We start from the raw sequence: 15,988 nt of genomic DNA on the forward strand, positions 1-15,988 counted from the left end.
GAGCTGAAGAATACTTGGGTAGGGAATATAAACCTAAATTTGTGCAATTTGTATAACTATATTGGTTAAATATTGCACTATTCTTGTATATTTTAAATGATACAGCACTATGCTATGGCAACCATAGTCTTGTGTGACTTATATACAATATTGGTTATAGTTTTAATAACTATATTAGTTAATTTATATTTTTGTTATTATGGTTATTTATATTATTATTAATAGAGTATTGCACAGTGACATATATGAACTTATTTTTACAAGTAGTTACAATAGTCATTTTACTGTCTAGCTAAATAAAATGAAGTGTGTCAATTGTCATAGTGGTGTTGATCTTTAAAAATCAATACTAAAGTGTTGCTAAACTTTTAAAAATAGCATTACATAGTTCTGATTTCTCGAACCTAGTAATACAGTGGTACTGATCATGAAAGTCAATACCACCTAATTCTAAACATTCAAAACCAACACCACAATATTCTTATTTCTCTAACTCAACAACACATCGGTGTTGATCTTTGAAAATTAATATTAAAGTATTGTTGAACCTTCAAAATCAACACAAGATAGTTTTGATTTCTCAAACCTAGTAACATAGTGATGTTGATCTTTGAAAAACTAATATTGCACTGATTCTGAACGTTCAAAACCAACATCACAGTATTCTGCTTTCTTCAACCCAACAAGACAGTGGTATTGATATTTGAAAACCAACACCAAAGTGTTGCCAAACCTTTAAAACAACACCACATAGTTTTTAATTCTCGAACTTAGTAATATAGCAGTATTGATCTTTAAAAACCAATACCATACTAGTTCTAAACCTTCAAAACCAATATTATAGTATTCTGATTTCTCCAATCCAACAACAAACTGGTGCTGATAATTGAAAGCCAACATCACTTGATTCTAAACCTTCAAAACTAACAACACAATATTTTAATTTCTCCATCCCAACAACATGCTAGCGATGATCTTTAAAAATCAACACTAATGTGTTATTGAACCTTCAAAATCAACACCATATAGTTTTGATTTCTTGAACCAGTTAAAATAGTAGTGATGATAATTCCAACCCAGCATCATAATAGTTCTAAACCTTCAAAACAAGTACCATAATATTCTTATATCTCTAAGCCAACAATATGGTGTTGATCGAAAATCAACACCAAAGTATACAAGCATATAAAACCAAGTTTGTGTTGTAAAAAGATTGTCAATGACAGGTGTTGACTATGAAAAGTCTTTTTTCCATATGGGAAATCATGTTGCATGAACAAAATACAAGGTGTATTGTACAAAGCTTCTGAATGTAAAAAAAATCATGATTTTTTTCTTCAATTATTATTTAATTTGATCTAATATCACGTAAGAGCACAAAATTTAAAATAGAATATTTTAGTGTGTCAATGCATTGCCTTTCCCAATAACTCCTTCAAGGATGAGTTAAGATTCTTTATGGTTTAAGGATCAACCTCAAACATCAAAAGAACCTAGCTACCAAGCACTTTATAGGGTCTATGATATGGCTCCCTAGATAATAAACTTTAACTCGAAGTTAAATTCTATCAAAACAATAATCTATGCATAAAATAAACCCAAGATTTAATATTATTAATTATTCCATATACCCGTTTATGTCTTGGCGGTATGTATTTGTACTTGTTTATTTTTTTGGTCGCTAATTTTGTGTTTTGTGACCTATGAGGACTACAATAATTAAGAGAATAAAATTGTTATTTGTAGGCATGACTACTATTCACCTCCTCTTCCTCTTGTATAGCATTCACTTCAACATCTTGCACCAATAAGATCAACCTCAAACATCAAAATAAACTACCAAGCACCTTATAGTGCTTATGATGTAGCTCCCTGGTTAATAAACTTTACGTGGAAGCTAAATATTATCAAAACAATTATCTATGCAAAAAATAAATTAAATTTAATATTATTTATTGATTAATAAAATAAACATGCACTTAGTTTTCAAGTGCATCTTCAAGCTTGATGAAAAATATGAATTTGAAGCTCCTCATACATCCACATCCAAAGCTTGATCACTTTAAATTTTGATTAGCATGACATGCTACAGGCTTCATGCACATCATAACGTATACACCTAACTTAATTTAAATAGCATGTTAAACCAATAAAACAACATAGTTAGACCTAACTATAAGGAAGATACCATTTTCCAAACAACATGGAGTCCATAATGGCCTTCATGGAGGAGATACAAGCCATTGCGATCATTGCATTATGGATTAAGTGTGAAAGCTTTTGTGACCACCTTATTCTTGTAAATGTGGTATTGATGTTATTATTAATATGATGTTTTGATGTTGTTATTATTTTCATTGTTGATTTACTTGCAGTGTTTATTTATTTATATTTTTCTTCTTAAAATATATCAATGTATATACATGTAAGAAAATTTTAATTTTTAAAGTATTTATTTTTATAATTTTTTATAATATGTTTATAAATATTTTTTCAATAAATTATATATGATCGTGTATCCTATTGCAAATGCCACTTGCAATGATAATAGATTAGACTATGCTTGTGGCAATTACTCACATAGTATTTTTGTCATAGATGTTAACTATCAATGATGGGTTTGTGACAGTGTTTAATCTCTTATATATATTTGCACTTGATAAAATTTTCATCACAAAATTTTAATTTTTATATATTGTGAAAATTTTGACAAATGCAAATGACTTTCTGCTTTCTTAAATGCCAAGCATTTTATATATATCGTCCACCCATACTCTTTTTCTACATTTCGAATTATGTAAATTCATCAACGTAAAAAAAGACATATCGACTTGATGAAAATTATTTATGGTCTCGAAAAAACATCCGTATTCTTATGCAATAAATAATAATAATAAATGAAAAAAATTAATCATATAATAATAAAATAAACTCCAGGGCCACGACGCGTGTCTCGTTTTTGTTGTCCAGCAACGACAAAAACCTAGAACCACCATTGTCGCACAGACTGACACGTCTCCCCGGCGTTCTCGGCCATTCTCCTACTCTCCCCGCACATTTTCCGGCGACCACCATTAATTGCGCCATCCTTTCCTTTTCCACCAATAGCATAACTTTTATGGTGATGTAGATATCAGTTATCACCCTCACCTACTTGCTCCATAGCTGAAAGTCTATCATGGAAGTCTTTATCCGTATCTGTTGTCTTATTGCTGGCGTAAATGGCGGTGGAATAGTAGTGGAGAAAGACCTGCGTAGGAAGCTTTTTGGGTGGAGTGAAGGAAACGAAGACAACCAACTGAAGACAACCGACTATTCCTACTTCCTAGCCCCCTAAACGACAAGAAAGGATGCCTTCCGCAGTGACTAATAATTGAAAGCACTTGGAAGTTAGAAAAATATGAATGAGCTCCCACAGAGAAGGATACCCTACTTCAGCAACACAGTGAAGTATACCATAGATACATGCATGCACAGCGAAGTTATATTACGTAGCTTCGCAAGCGAAACATTAATATTAATACCTTCTGCCATGTTAATTAATTTGAGTAAAGTCTATAGCTTCAATATATTTTCAATTAATCAACGTTTTAGCATGGTGTTAACTTTCTATCTGGTTCAGATTTTTTGGATGATAATACGTTATCTCTAATGCTGGCTTTGTTTTCATCACCATGCGATGGAACCGACGAAACTGAAGCTTTTTGTTTTGATTTTCTCAACTGCATGCCTGAAGTGGCAGTTGGTGATGCAGACTGGTTGTAGGTGGAGTTCCACCATATTCATTGACCGACCATCAAGTAAAAGAAAGAGAGATGAACAAATTATTGGGCATGCAAAGGGTGGGTAATAACCACACACACTCTCTCAGTTGTCGAATCAAACAGATGGTTGAATCTTGAGGTTTGAGAAGCGCCAAAATAACAAGCTTCCAAAAAGAGAGACTCCCAACATTATTATGGTACAATTGCGGATGCGTAATCAGGCCATCAAGTAAAAGAACGAGAGATGAACAAATTATTGGGCATGCAAAGGGGTGGGTAATAACCACACACACTCTCTCAGTTGTCCGGAATCAAACAGATGGTTGAGTCTTGAGGTTTGAGAAGCTCCAAAATAACAAGCTTCCAGAAAGAGAGACTTCCAACATTATTATGGTACCATTACGGACGCGTAATATATATATATATATATATATATATATATATATATATATATATATATATATTAAATAACAATTCAAATTAAATATTGCAAGTATAGAAGAGGAGAAAAAGCTTGTACATTTTTCAACAGGAGCAGTTCCAGATTTCTGAAGATTGTACTTTTTTCAATTTTAGCAGATAAATTATGCCATTGAAGTTATAAATATTAATTCTTCTTTCTGAATATTTTAAGATCTAAACCTACAATGAAATAACTGTTACTAGGGGCTCGACAACTATATCATCTCTGCAATGTTAATACGATAGTAATTTACAACAACATTAATATTGCCATTATAATCTTATAAAAGTTTTTGACAAATATAGGAAGTCGCACTTTCTATGATGGATGTTAATTGTCATAAAATTTATAATCACAATATGATGGTTACAATACATATCATTAATTCTTTTTAAAATTTTAGCAAAAGAATTGTGATGAACTTTACAATGGAGTTTGTGAGTGGTGACAATATAAGTTGTCATTGCAAAGTCTATTAAAAAATCTGAGTCACTTGCTTACTCCTATCCCTCATATGACTTATCCTGTTTCCATTGGTCTCTCCATCTTTCTGTCTCCTCCTCTTTACCTCTCTCTCACATCATTACCCTATCCTCTTCTTTGGCCTCCCTCTCTTTTCAATGTCTTACGATTGCCTCTTTTTTCTCTACGTCCTCGTCTTTGCCTCCTTCTATGTTCGTACTACTTCTCTTTACCTACCTAGCTACATCTCCCTTGTCCCTTCCTCCTCTATGCCTTCTCCTCCTTTACTCTCTCTTTTATCACCGCCTCTCCTCTCTACCTCCCTCTTTCTCATTGATGTCCAATCATTATTCTATCATTCTCGAAGCCTTTATCTCAATCATCATCATCTGACCGCTGCAACCTACTCTACTCTACCATTCTCTCCCTCATCTTTGCCACTGTAGCTCTCTCCTTTTTATCTCCCTCTCTCTGCGAGCTTCTACATTTGTGATGGTTTCAATTGTCGTATTAGAGTAAAATTTTACATCATCAAATTAATAGTGATATTAATTCAATGAAAATATAAAGAATTTATAAAAATTAGAATAACATTAGAGAAAGAATTTCAACCTATCATGATGACAATGGGCTTAATGGCGACAATGCAAGCTATTGTGACATGAAGTCATCCAAGCCGGAAGTGGAGGTTGAATATATCAACAGTTCAACACTATACCAAGAAGGCATCACCCTAATGAGCTTTAATCATGCCTTATTCCATGTAACCACACAAATAGCATATGTGACTGTTGGTATAGATAACACTAGATGATCAAATTTATATTTTGAAGTATAAAAAAGATTTAAAGTTAAGTATTGAAGATCTAACTTATGTGGTGTGTGTAGGATTGAGAGATGTGTTAAAAGGAAGGTAAATAACATTTGTCACTTTTGTATTTAAAATTTATTTTTTTCAAAGTGTACAGTGGTAATATAAAACAAAAACAATTCATGTAGGAGGATTTGAAGATTTTATTACTATTTTTAATTATTTTTAAGATTTTTAATATTTAGAGTAATTTTAAAATTTTTTATTTTTTTTATATTTCAGAATTTTAAGACCGTTTAGGATTTTTATGATTTTGAGTCCATTAAAAAAATTTCTTTCTTTTAGGATTTTTTCTTTCTTTTACAAGTTAGGATTTTGGGTTTATATAACCATTGTCTAGTTAATATTAGAAGAAAATTTTGATTTAATAATATTTTCTATAGTGCTATTTATTTTTCTATCTCCTAGTATTTTTTTAAATCAACAGGTTTTAGACAATTGATTTTCGATGTTCACAGTTAAACAATGGAATCAATATTATTCGTAGGATAATCGCTATCTCATTCAGCGTTAATTGATATCAGAGCTCTCAAATCCGATGGATCATCGTCATGGTCATGATCATGATCGTGACAAGCAAGTTCTGGTAGAGAATGTCTCACACCATAATCGTAACACCCAAGATGAGATTCTCTTATTGGGACCGTTGCATTTGCTAGAGGGGGTGAATAGAAACTTTTTCTCTTGCCTACAAAATTGTTAGCGGAAGCACAAGACAAAAGCAAGATAAAATGAAACCAATGCTAACCCTTTCGATTTACTTGGTATCCACCTCTACGAGGTGACTAATCCAAGGATCTACACACACTACCAGACCGTTCCACTATAAAACTTCTCCTTCTCAAAGCACTCTTTGAAGGTGGAGAAACCTTTACAAATAATCTCTTCCTCTTACAGATGTATAGAGAAGATTGGAGGAAGAGTATGAAAGACAAAGCTTGAAGATCGTACAGAGATGAGAGAAAAATGAGAACTATATCGTCTTCAATCTTGAATCTATCTTTTTATATTTTTCACGATGCCAGTCGACTGCCCCAAGGACCAGTCGACTGGTGGGCTTCAACGGCTATTGTAGATTGAGTTATTTCTCCAGTTGTCAGCCCAACGTTCGAATATCAGTCGACTGATGGCTCCATCAGTCGACTGGTCATCAGTCAGTCGACTGATCAGTCGACTGGTCAGTGCCTTTCACTCGACCAAACTCTCTGTGTATTTTGGATCAGGACACCAGTCGACTGATGTCATCCCAGTCGACTGATGAAGCTGAAAATCACCTTTCAGCTTCCTTCTTCATCCCTTAGCCTTGACTCACGCCTTCAAACATCTTCCACAAGCCTCGTGCCCATCCTTGCACTTGCTTGAGATGTTTCCCTCAACTTCGTCATGCTAAGTCTTCCTTTTGCCAAGAGGTCGCACCTCCGGGACTTCACCATTTGCCAAGAGGTCGCACCTCCGGGACTTCACCATTTGCCAAGAGGCCGCGCCTCTGGGACTTCACCATTTGCCAAGACTTCAAACCTGGACTTTCCTGTTTACTCAAATCACACATGTTAGATCACCAACATTGCCTAACTTAAACTCATTTAGCCAAACATTAAAACCAACTAATACTTGGGGCAAGATTGCACCAACAATCTCCCCCTTTTTGATGTTTGGCAAAAACTTATTTAAGTTAGGTCTTTAACATGACAAGATATAATTTCAGCAAAAGTCATAATCATGAAGCATGAAGCATAAGACGATAAGCATGGATAATAAAAGCATAAGAACATATAAGTTCTAACTTAAACCAACCCATTTCTCCCCCTTTTTTGACAAACACCAAAAAGATAATATTTCCATAAGGAGGCAGAAATGAACAAAAGCTAGGGCAAATATCCAAGCAAGAACCTCATCCCTTTGAAATATGTAATATAAAATTTATCCATTGAGGGGTACACTCCCCCTAAAGCCCTACTCCCCCTAAAGTCATTGCACCAACAATTTTAAAGCCCTACTCCCCCTAGACCATTGCACCAACAATGTCTTTGAAAAGTCTCGAAATCTAGAGGAACCTTGAACCATGAGAATAATAAGTAGAAGTTCAAACATAACCTTCAATTGTGCGTTAGAATCAATAAAAGTAATAACATCGAGCCCAAAATAAATGTGATCAATCCCATTGACCTTTATAATGAACAATGCTCCCTAGAGCATTTTTCAAGGAGTAGTAAGTCATAGGATACCAAAATGACCAAGATACGACCGAAACCACAAAGTTTCAGCCTTATCAGACTCACCAGTCGACTGATTCTGACTCAGTCGACTACCCCGTGAAGAAAAATCTCACAGAAAAATTGGTTGAGTGAGAAACGAGTGAGAGTCGACTGGTACCAGTCGACTGGTACCTGTAGATGTATCAACTCAATTCAGCATTTTGAGATGAACTTCAGAAATGCCCTATTAATTTCACAAAATTTAAAAAATGATGAAATTTTGCAAGCAAGTTTGTTTCAACATTCTCTATCAAGGAAAAATAAGGTTTTATGAAAAGTCAAAGTATTTTATGAGTTTGACTAAAACTCAAAAGTTTGGCACAAACTTGCACTTATGTATCAATCTCAAGCCATGTTTTGAAACCTTTGATGTTGTAAGTATATATCATTGTTAGTACAACATAGAAATGTTTTCAAAATATTTAAAATGTCCAACTATGATCAATGGGCAAGATGTCCATGAATTGAACATTTGCTTTCCCCATAGTTGGTTTATGATAGTTATATTGATACTCTTCATACCTCATCAAGATGCCATAAGCATAAGTAAGATATGAGTATCATCCTAGCATCTCACATAATATTCAAATGAAGAAATACACAAGCAAGCCTTCCTAGGATCTTGTGAGATGTACATAAGTAACTTTTAGCTATAGGATCATGCAAGACTAAGGTCATAATTCTACACAACACATACCAAGTTTTCTCCATGTCACTATCTAATTTTACATTTGTTCCTATAGGAGTAGAAGCTACCTTAGCATTTTTCAAACTAAATTTCTTGATAATTTCTTTAGCATATTAGGTTTGGTAAACATGAGTTCCTTCTTCTCTCTTACCTATACAACATGAAACACATCACTCTTTGGTACCCAAAAGCTTGGTCCACTAATATTTTGTAAATATTTCTTAGGGACCCATGCTTGCTTTACCTTTCCCTTAATGACTTGTTTGCTAGGTGACCCTTGTCTTCCTACTAGAGAGATATAGGCAAACTCTTTAGGTTTGTATCATATTCCGGCCTTGTTGTAAATCACTCTTTGACTATTTAGGATCATATCAAGGTTTTTAGATCCATTTGTAAAATTTTTCTAAGCATTTCCTTAAATCAATGACTTCATCCTTCAACTTAGCATTTTCCTCATTAATTACACTCGAATCACTAGATTCACATGCATTATTCCTAACGGTCCTAAGTTCCTCCTTTAATGCCTTAACCTTAGACTTCGATTTATCCAAAGCATTTTTAAGATAAGCAATAGTTCTATACAAAAATTTTTCTTTAGTAGAATCCATTACCTCATCTTCACTTGATGAAGATTCATCGCTACTTGATTCTTCCTCCTCACTTGAAGTCTCTTGGTCACTTTCACGTCCCATCAGTGTCATGTGTCTAGTGATGTGGCATAGTTCTTTTTTCGTCATCCGATGACTCGCTACTTGACGTATCCCATGTGGTTTGGGCCACCATGACTTCCTTCTTCTTCTCCTTCTTTTTCTTCTTCTTCTTCTTTTCTACAATCAAAGCAATACCTTTCTCTTTGGAAGAAACATTAGCTTGTTCATGTAACTCAAATTCATAAAATAACTCATCTAGTTTAACAATTGAAAGATCCCTAGATACTTTATACGCATCGACCATTGATGCCCATAAAGTGGTTCTGGGAAAGGCTTGAAGTACGTACCTTACCAAGTCTCGATTGTCTATCTTCTCACCTATCACATGAAGTTATTCACGATCTCTTTGAACCGTCCATGCATTTGACTTACTGTCTCATTGGGCTTCATGCTGAAGGTTTGAAGTTGTCCAACCAAGAGATCCCTCTTGGTTCTTCTAGATTCACTTGAACCTTCATTTAGTTTGATGAGCTTCTCCCAAAGCTCTTTGGCCGAGTTGAATGGTCCAACCTTGCTCAATTGCTCTTTGGAGAGTCTGCATTGCAAGGTGGTTGTGGCTTTTGCATTTGCTTGAGCCTTCTTGCATATTTCCTTCGACCATTCCTTGGTAGGTAGAGGTACTCTAGATGCATCCTTCGATTTTTCGAAGCCATCTACAACACTAAACTAGTTTTCAATATCGTTCATTAAATAGTATTCCATTCTACCTTTCCAATAGGCAAAATCATTGCCATCGAAGTAGGGGGGTCGTGCGGTGTTGTATCCCTCTTGAAACGTCATCTGATGTTTCGGTTGAATGTGAGTTCTTTCAAATGAACCTGCTCTGATACCACTTGTTGGGACCGTTGCGTTTGCTAGAGGGGAGTGAATAGCAACTTTTTGCTCTTGCCTATAAAATCGTTAGCGGAAGCACAAAACAAAAGCAAGATAAAATGAAATCAATGCTAACCCGTTCGATTTACTTGGTATCCACCTCTACGAGGTGACTAATCCAAGGATCCACACACACAAACGACCGTTCCACTATGAAACTTCTCCTTCTCAAAGCACTCTTTGAAGGTGGAGAAACCTTTACAAATAATCTCTTCCTCTTACAGATGTATAGAGAAGATTAGAGGAAGAGTATGAAAGACAAAGCTTGAAGATCGTACAGAGATGAGAGAAAAATGAGAACTATATCGTCTTCAATCTTGAATCTATCTTTTTATATTTTTCGCGATGCCAGTCGACTGCCCCAAAGACCAGTCGACTGGTGGGCTTCAACGACTACTATAGATTGAGTTATTTCTCCAGCTGTCAGCCCAACCGAATATCAACGACTGATGGCTCCATCAGTCGACTGATCAGTTGATTGGTCAGTGCCTTTCACTCGACCAAACTCTCTGTGTGTTTTGGATCAGGATACCAGTTGACTGATGCCATTCTAATTGACTATGAAGCTGAAAATCACCTTTCAGCATGCTTCTTCATCCCTTAGCCTTGACTCACACCTTCAAACATCTTCCACAAGCCTCGTGCCCATCCTTGCACTTGCTTGAGATGTTTCCCTCAGCTTCGTCATGCTAAGTCTTCCTTTTACCAAGAGGCCGCACCTTCTGGGACTTCACCATTTGCCAAGAGGTCGCGCCTCCGGAACTTCACTATTTGCCAAGAGGCCGCGCCTCCGGGATTTCACCATTTGCCAAGAGGTCGCGCCTCTGGGAGCTTTACCATTTGCCAAGACTTCAAACTTGGACTTTCCTGTTTACTCAAATCACACATGTTAGATCACCAACATTTTCTAATTTAAACTCATTTAGCCAAACATTAAAACCAACTAATACTTGGGGCAAGATTGCACCAACAATCCTCACAAGGTATATGGTGGTGCTCTCACTCTCAGTAGCATGTATGTAAATGGAGTCCCCACTCAATGCAACTCATAATGTTTCATTACCATATGCTTTCTTATCTCCTAATCTCCACCACTATAAACACAAGTATCCATGATTCCAAAGGCTTATCATCTCTATAAAGAACAACTCTTGTAAATCACAATGAAGCACAAGAAAGAAAGACGTATAAAGAGATGGTATGAATGTGGAAAAAGAAGACATAAAATAATGAACTATTATGATGTTAAACATGTCCATTAACAGTGCTTACAAGAAATATACTTCCTTCTTAACAGAAAAACAACTCTCCTCTTCCCTTGGATGTGCATCTAAACGTACTACTCATCCTCAAACACTCCACTTCTAGAAAAATTATACAACATATCAATTATTATTATTTTTCATTAAAATTTTTTCCAATGAAATTTTTTTTTACTTTTTTCTTTTCAGAAATTATTTTTTCCTTTTTTTCCATGTCTTTTTTTATTTTTCATGCTTTTTTTCTCTTTTTTTTCTTTTTTCTTTTTTTTCATGTCTCTTTTTTTTCTAAATTTTTTCTGAGTTTCTTTTTTTTTTTTTTGAATTTCATTCTAATTATTTTTTTCTCAACCTATCTAAAGAAAATGGAAACCTATCTAAAAATACAATAAAACAAAAATAAAAACCAACCATGATACGATGTGTCATCCATACAAGTCTCTCAACAACACTAACCAAATCTTTTTAAACAACAAATATGGCAAAGAGAATAAAGCATGGTTCAACCATGGTGATCAAGCATGGTTCACTCATGCTATCAATTATGTCTAGCCTCATTTTTTTTCAACCACTTCTCCTCTATAAGTGTACATCTCCTCCCCCACACTTAAAATTTGAACCACATCTCTTCATCTCCTCCCCCACACTTAAAATTTGATCGTCTCGGGTAATAAATTTAACAAGATAACAGTAAATTATTTTAGTCAAGGTATATCAAAGAAGGTCACATAGAGTAAGGAAAGAAGAAATGCAACTATAAGTGAGGTAAAATAAGAAGTCATTTACACAAAGAGAAGTTCTAGAGTTCCAAAAGTATAGATAAGATAACCTTCATCATCATCACATAGCTTATGATATTGTGGTCTTAAAAAAAACTATAGCAAGTTTTAGAGTTCTACAACATAAATGCATATCACATAACAAGGAGACAATAGCTAAATCCTCACTAGGTGTATAAAGTTATCAAGTAAAGTCAATCAATTAGAATCTATCACCACACTAATGACCATATGCATGGAAAGTGTCTAAGCATGCCATAGAACTCAAAACATGATAATCAAACTTAATTAACGTTCACATCTCCTAAAGATTGGTACGAACACTTAAGGAAATGGAATCACAATTCCTAATACTATGTACAAATGAAAAATCAAGTATGCTATTTACAAAAATATGAATGCAAATAAAATAAAACAACTAAGCAAGAAAATAAAAAGAAGAAAAGAATGAACTCCCCTCAAGTTGGGTAGATGGGGTTATTAAGCTTTTCTCGTTCCAACACCGTCTGTACAACTCCATCATGAAATTTTTTCAGACGGTATCTATTCACTTTAAAGGTCCTCCCATTTATCGTGTCCTGCAACTCAATCACTCCATAGGAAAAAAATATGAATAGTATAGAAAGGACCTTTCCACCTAGCTCTTAATATACCTGAAAACCATTAGAGTCTAGAGTTGTACAATCAAACCTTGTCCAGGTTACAACACTTGACTACCCAGAATGTTTTGATCCAATACATGTGATGCTTGAGTGGTTGCCTTACTAGGTTCTTGTCCTCCTCCAAGAAGATTTTATACATACAAAAGGAGGGGCTGAGGTCAGGAATATCTGTAATGGTCCATCCTATGCCCTTCTGATACTACCTCAGAAGATTCAATAATATTTTCTCTTGATCTGCCTCTAGGTTTTTGGCAATGATGACTGGTAACTCCTCCTCTTTCCCTAAGTAGGCGCATTTCAAGTGATCTGGTAGGGGCTTCAATTCAAGCTTTGGAGGTTGAACAAGGGATGAAAGTAATTTTTCAGGACCTGTTTCCAATACAGAATCCCTATACAAGCGTCAATAACATCATCAGGGATATAATAAGAATCATCATCTGTTACCTCAGAGTCGGTATCCATATCAATCCAGGAGGTATCTACATCACATTCTAACTCATCAAGAATATCAATACTGAGAAGCGAGTGATCTTCTTCAGGGTACCTCATTGCTTCCAGTATGCTAAACTATACCATTATGTCCCCAAACTCCATAGTCAGTATTCCTGTATACACATCAATCTTTGTTCTTATTGTCTTGAAGAACGATCTTCCTAATATCAGTGGAGTCTGGCTTGAAGATGTATCTCCCTCCACATCCAAAATGTAAAAATCAGCTAGAAAAATCAAATCTTTCACTTTAACTAATACATCTTCAATGACACCAGCTGGATGAGCTAAGCTGCAATTGGCTAACTGAATGATTACCCCAGTAGGTTGTAGTGGTCTAATACCAAGTGCTAAGAACACAGACTTAGGCATTCCATTGATGGATGCACCAAGATCTAACATAACATTTGAAAAGCTGCATTCCCCAATCACACATGGTATGGTGAACACTCCTGGATCTTTACATTTTGGGGGCATTGGTTGAATCAAAGCTGACACATTCTTTCCCATGCTCACCAATTCATTACCCTTAAGTTTCCTCTTGTGAACACAAAGATCCTTCAAAAACTTGACATATTTTGGAATGTGCTTGATGACTTTCAGTAATGGGATGTTCACTTCTATCTTACTGAAGATATCTACTAACTCTTCACGATCTTGTGCCTTTTCTGCATTAATATTTTTCTTTTGAAGTCCTGCTCTTTGGAGAAATAGCACTGGTACTGATGGATTTAATTCTGTTTGTGGTTCCTACTCCATGTCCTGATCAAAAACTGAGAGAGGAGCCTGAAGTGTGGAAGGTGTTTGAAGTATGGGGTATGGAATAGTCTTATCACTTCTGAGTGAAATAACGTTCACATTCCCTTTGGGATTTAGAATGGACTGAGATGGTAATTGACTGGACCCCTGAGACTAAAGCTGACTGAGAGTAGTAGCCATCTGACTCATTTGCCTTTCCAAATTTTGAATGGCAGTGTCATTCCTCTATTGATGTTGCTGAAATTGTGCTTATTGCTGTAAGAGAAGTTTCTTCAACTCTTGTATGGAAGTGTCTGAGTGACTTGGTCCAAGAATAGGATTGAAATGTTGGACCTAAGGAGGCTTATACTGAATTGGATTATTCTGAAATCCTGAGGGCCTCTGAAAGTTTGTTGAAGAAGATTGGAATGCTTATTGTTGCACAAAGTTAGGCTACTGTTGTGCAAAGTTATTTCCATATCTCAAGTTTGGGTGATCTCTCCATCCAGGATTGTAGATAGATGATATAGGATTATGCTGTGATCTTTGTTGCTGCTAATATTGGGGTCTGCTCTGGTACATGTTTACTGCTGCCACTTGATCTGAGAAAGAAAATCCTTCATCTGGTTGTAGTGAGGGGTAGCACATATCAGTCTGATGTGATATACTGGCACAATGAATATGAAGTTGATTGTTGAGTCTGACTAATAGCCATCTGTCTTAACAGTGTTTCAATCCCATCCAAGCGACTCTCAGCAATAGAAGATTGGATCTCATGCGCCCCTTGGTTGCCATAGACCTACTCCCAAACTGCTGATAATTAACTTCCATAATCTCAATGAGTTCTCTGGCTTGAGAAGGTGTCCTGTTGACAAGTGCTACTCTGCTAGCAGTATCTATCATATTTCTATCCATGGGAAGTAACCCCTCATAGAAGTACTGGATCAAAAGCTGCTCACTGATCTGGTATTGGGGGAAACTTGCATAAAGTCTCTTGAAACACTCCCAGTACTCATACAATGTTTCCCCAATCATTTGTTGAACTCCACATATGCTCTTTCTGATTGCTGCAATCCTTGATGCAGGGAAACATTTGTCTAAGAATATCCTCCTCATATCATTCCAGCTGGTAATAGATCCTAGGGGAATGTAGTAATACCAATCCTTAGTCATGTCAGTCAATGAAAATGGGAATGCCCTGAGCTTGATGTCCTCCTCTGATATGGTTTGAGGCTTCATTGTAGAGCACACCACATGAAATTCTTGCAAGTGTCTATTTGGATCCTCACCAGCTAGGCCATGAAACTTTGGCAATAAATGAATTATCCCTGATCTAAGCTTAAAATCTACTTCAAGTTCAAGATACTGGATGCAAGAGGTTTGATATGCAACATCTGGTACTGCCAATTCTTTGAGAGTTCTGTTGTTGTTGTTATTGTTATTGAGTGCCATGTTACTGATAACTGAATTCCTCTGAGCTCTCTGTAAGGTATGGAATGTTCTGTCAATCTCTGGATCGTATTCAAGTAAGTGCTCCTCAGATGCTCTAGTCATGCACTCTAGTCTTACCTGAAATCAAGAAACAAGACACAACTAGGTGTAGAAACAGTGCACAACAATCTCAAGTATATTAGGGAATTGAAGTACCAAATATTTTTTTTAATTTTTATGACCACCACAACAATAAAAGTAAATAAAAATGAAATTATTCAAAGCAAACAATGAGAACAAGCTAGAACTACCTAACACCTCTGTCAATCCCCGACAACGACATCAAAAATTGATTGCTCGATGTGTTATCATCGTAAATGAGCACATCAACTTAATTAATACCGAATCCCCTAACTAAAGTAGTATAGGGTAACTCGAGTCGTCTCTCAACAATTGTAGCCGGTGTATGGTAATCCTAGTTGTTATTAGACAATTGAGAATTTAGATTTTTTTTGGTTTGGATGGGGGGTTTGTATTAGGTTCT

At 35.6% G+C, this 15,988-nt stretch overlaps 1 pseudogene; it reads right to left on the reverse strand.

The window, feature by feature from the left end:
• Positions 1-13,104: 13,104 nt before the first annotated feature.
• On the reverse strand, positions 13,105-15,567 carry LOC141813074 (uncharacterized; annotated as a pseudogene).
• Between the last annotated feature and the right edge of the window lie 421 nt (positions 15,568-15,988).

This window comes from Curcuma longa, chromosome 20 (genome assembly GCF_044706935.1).
Source record: "Curcuma longa cultivar G26 ecotype Majalengka, Jawa Barat chromosome 20, ITB_CL_G26_1.1, whole genome shotgun sequence".
Classification (NCBI taxonomy): domain Eukaryota; kingdom Viridiplantae; phylum Streptophyta; class Magnoliopsida; order Zingiberales; family Zingiberaceae; genus Curcuma; species Curcuma longa.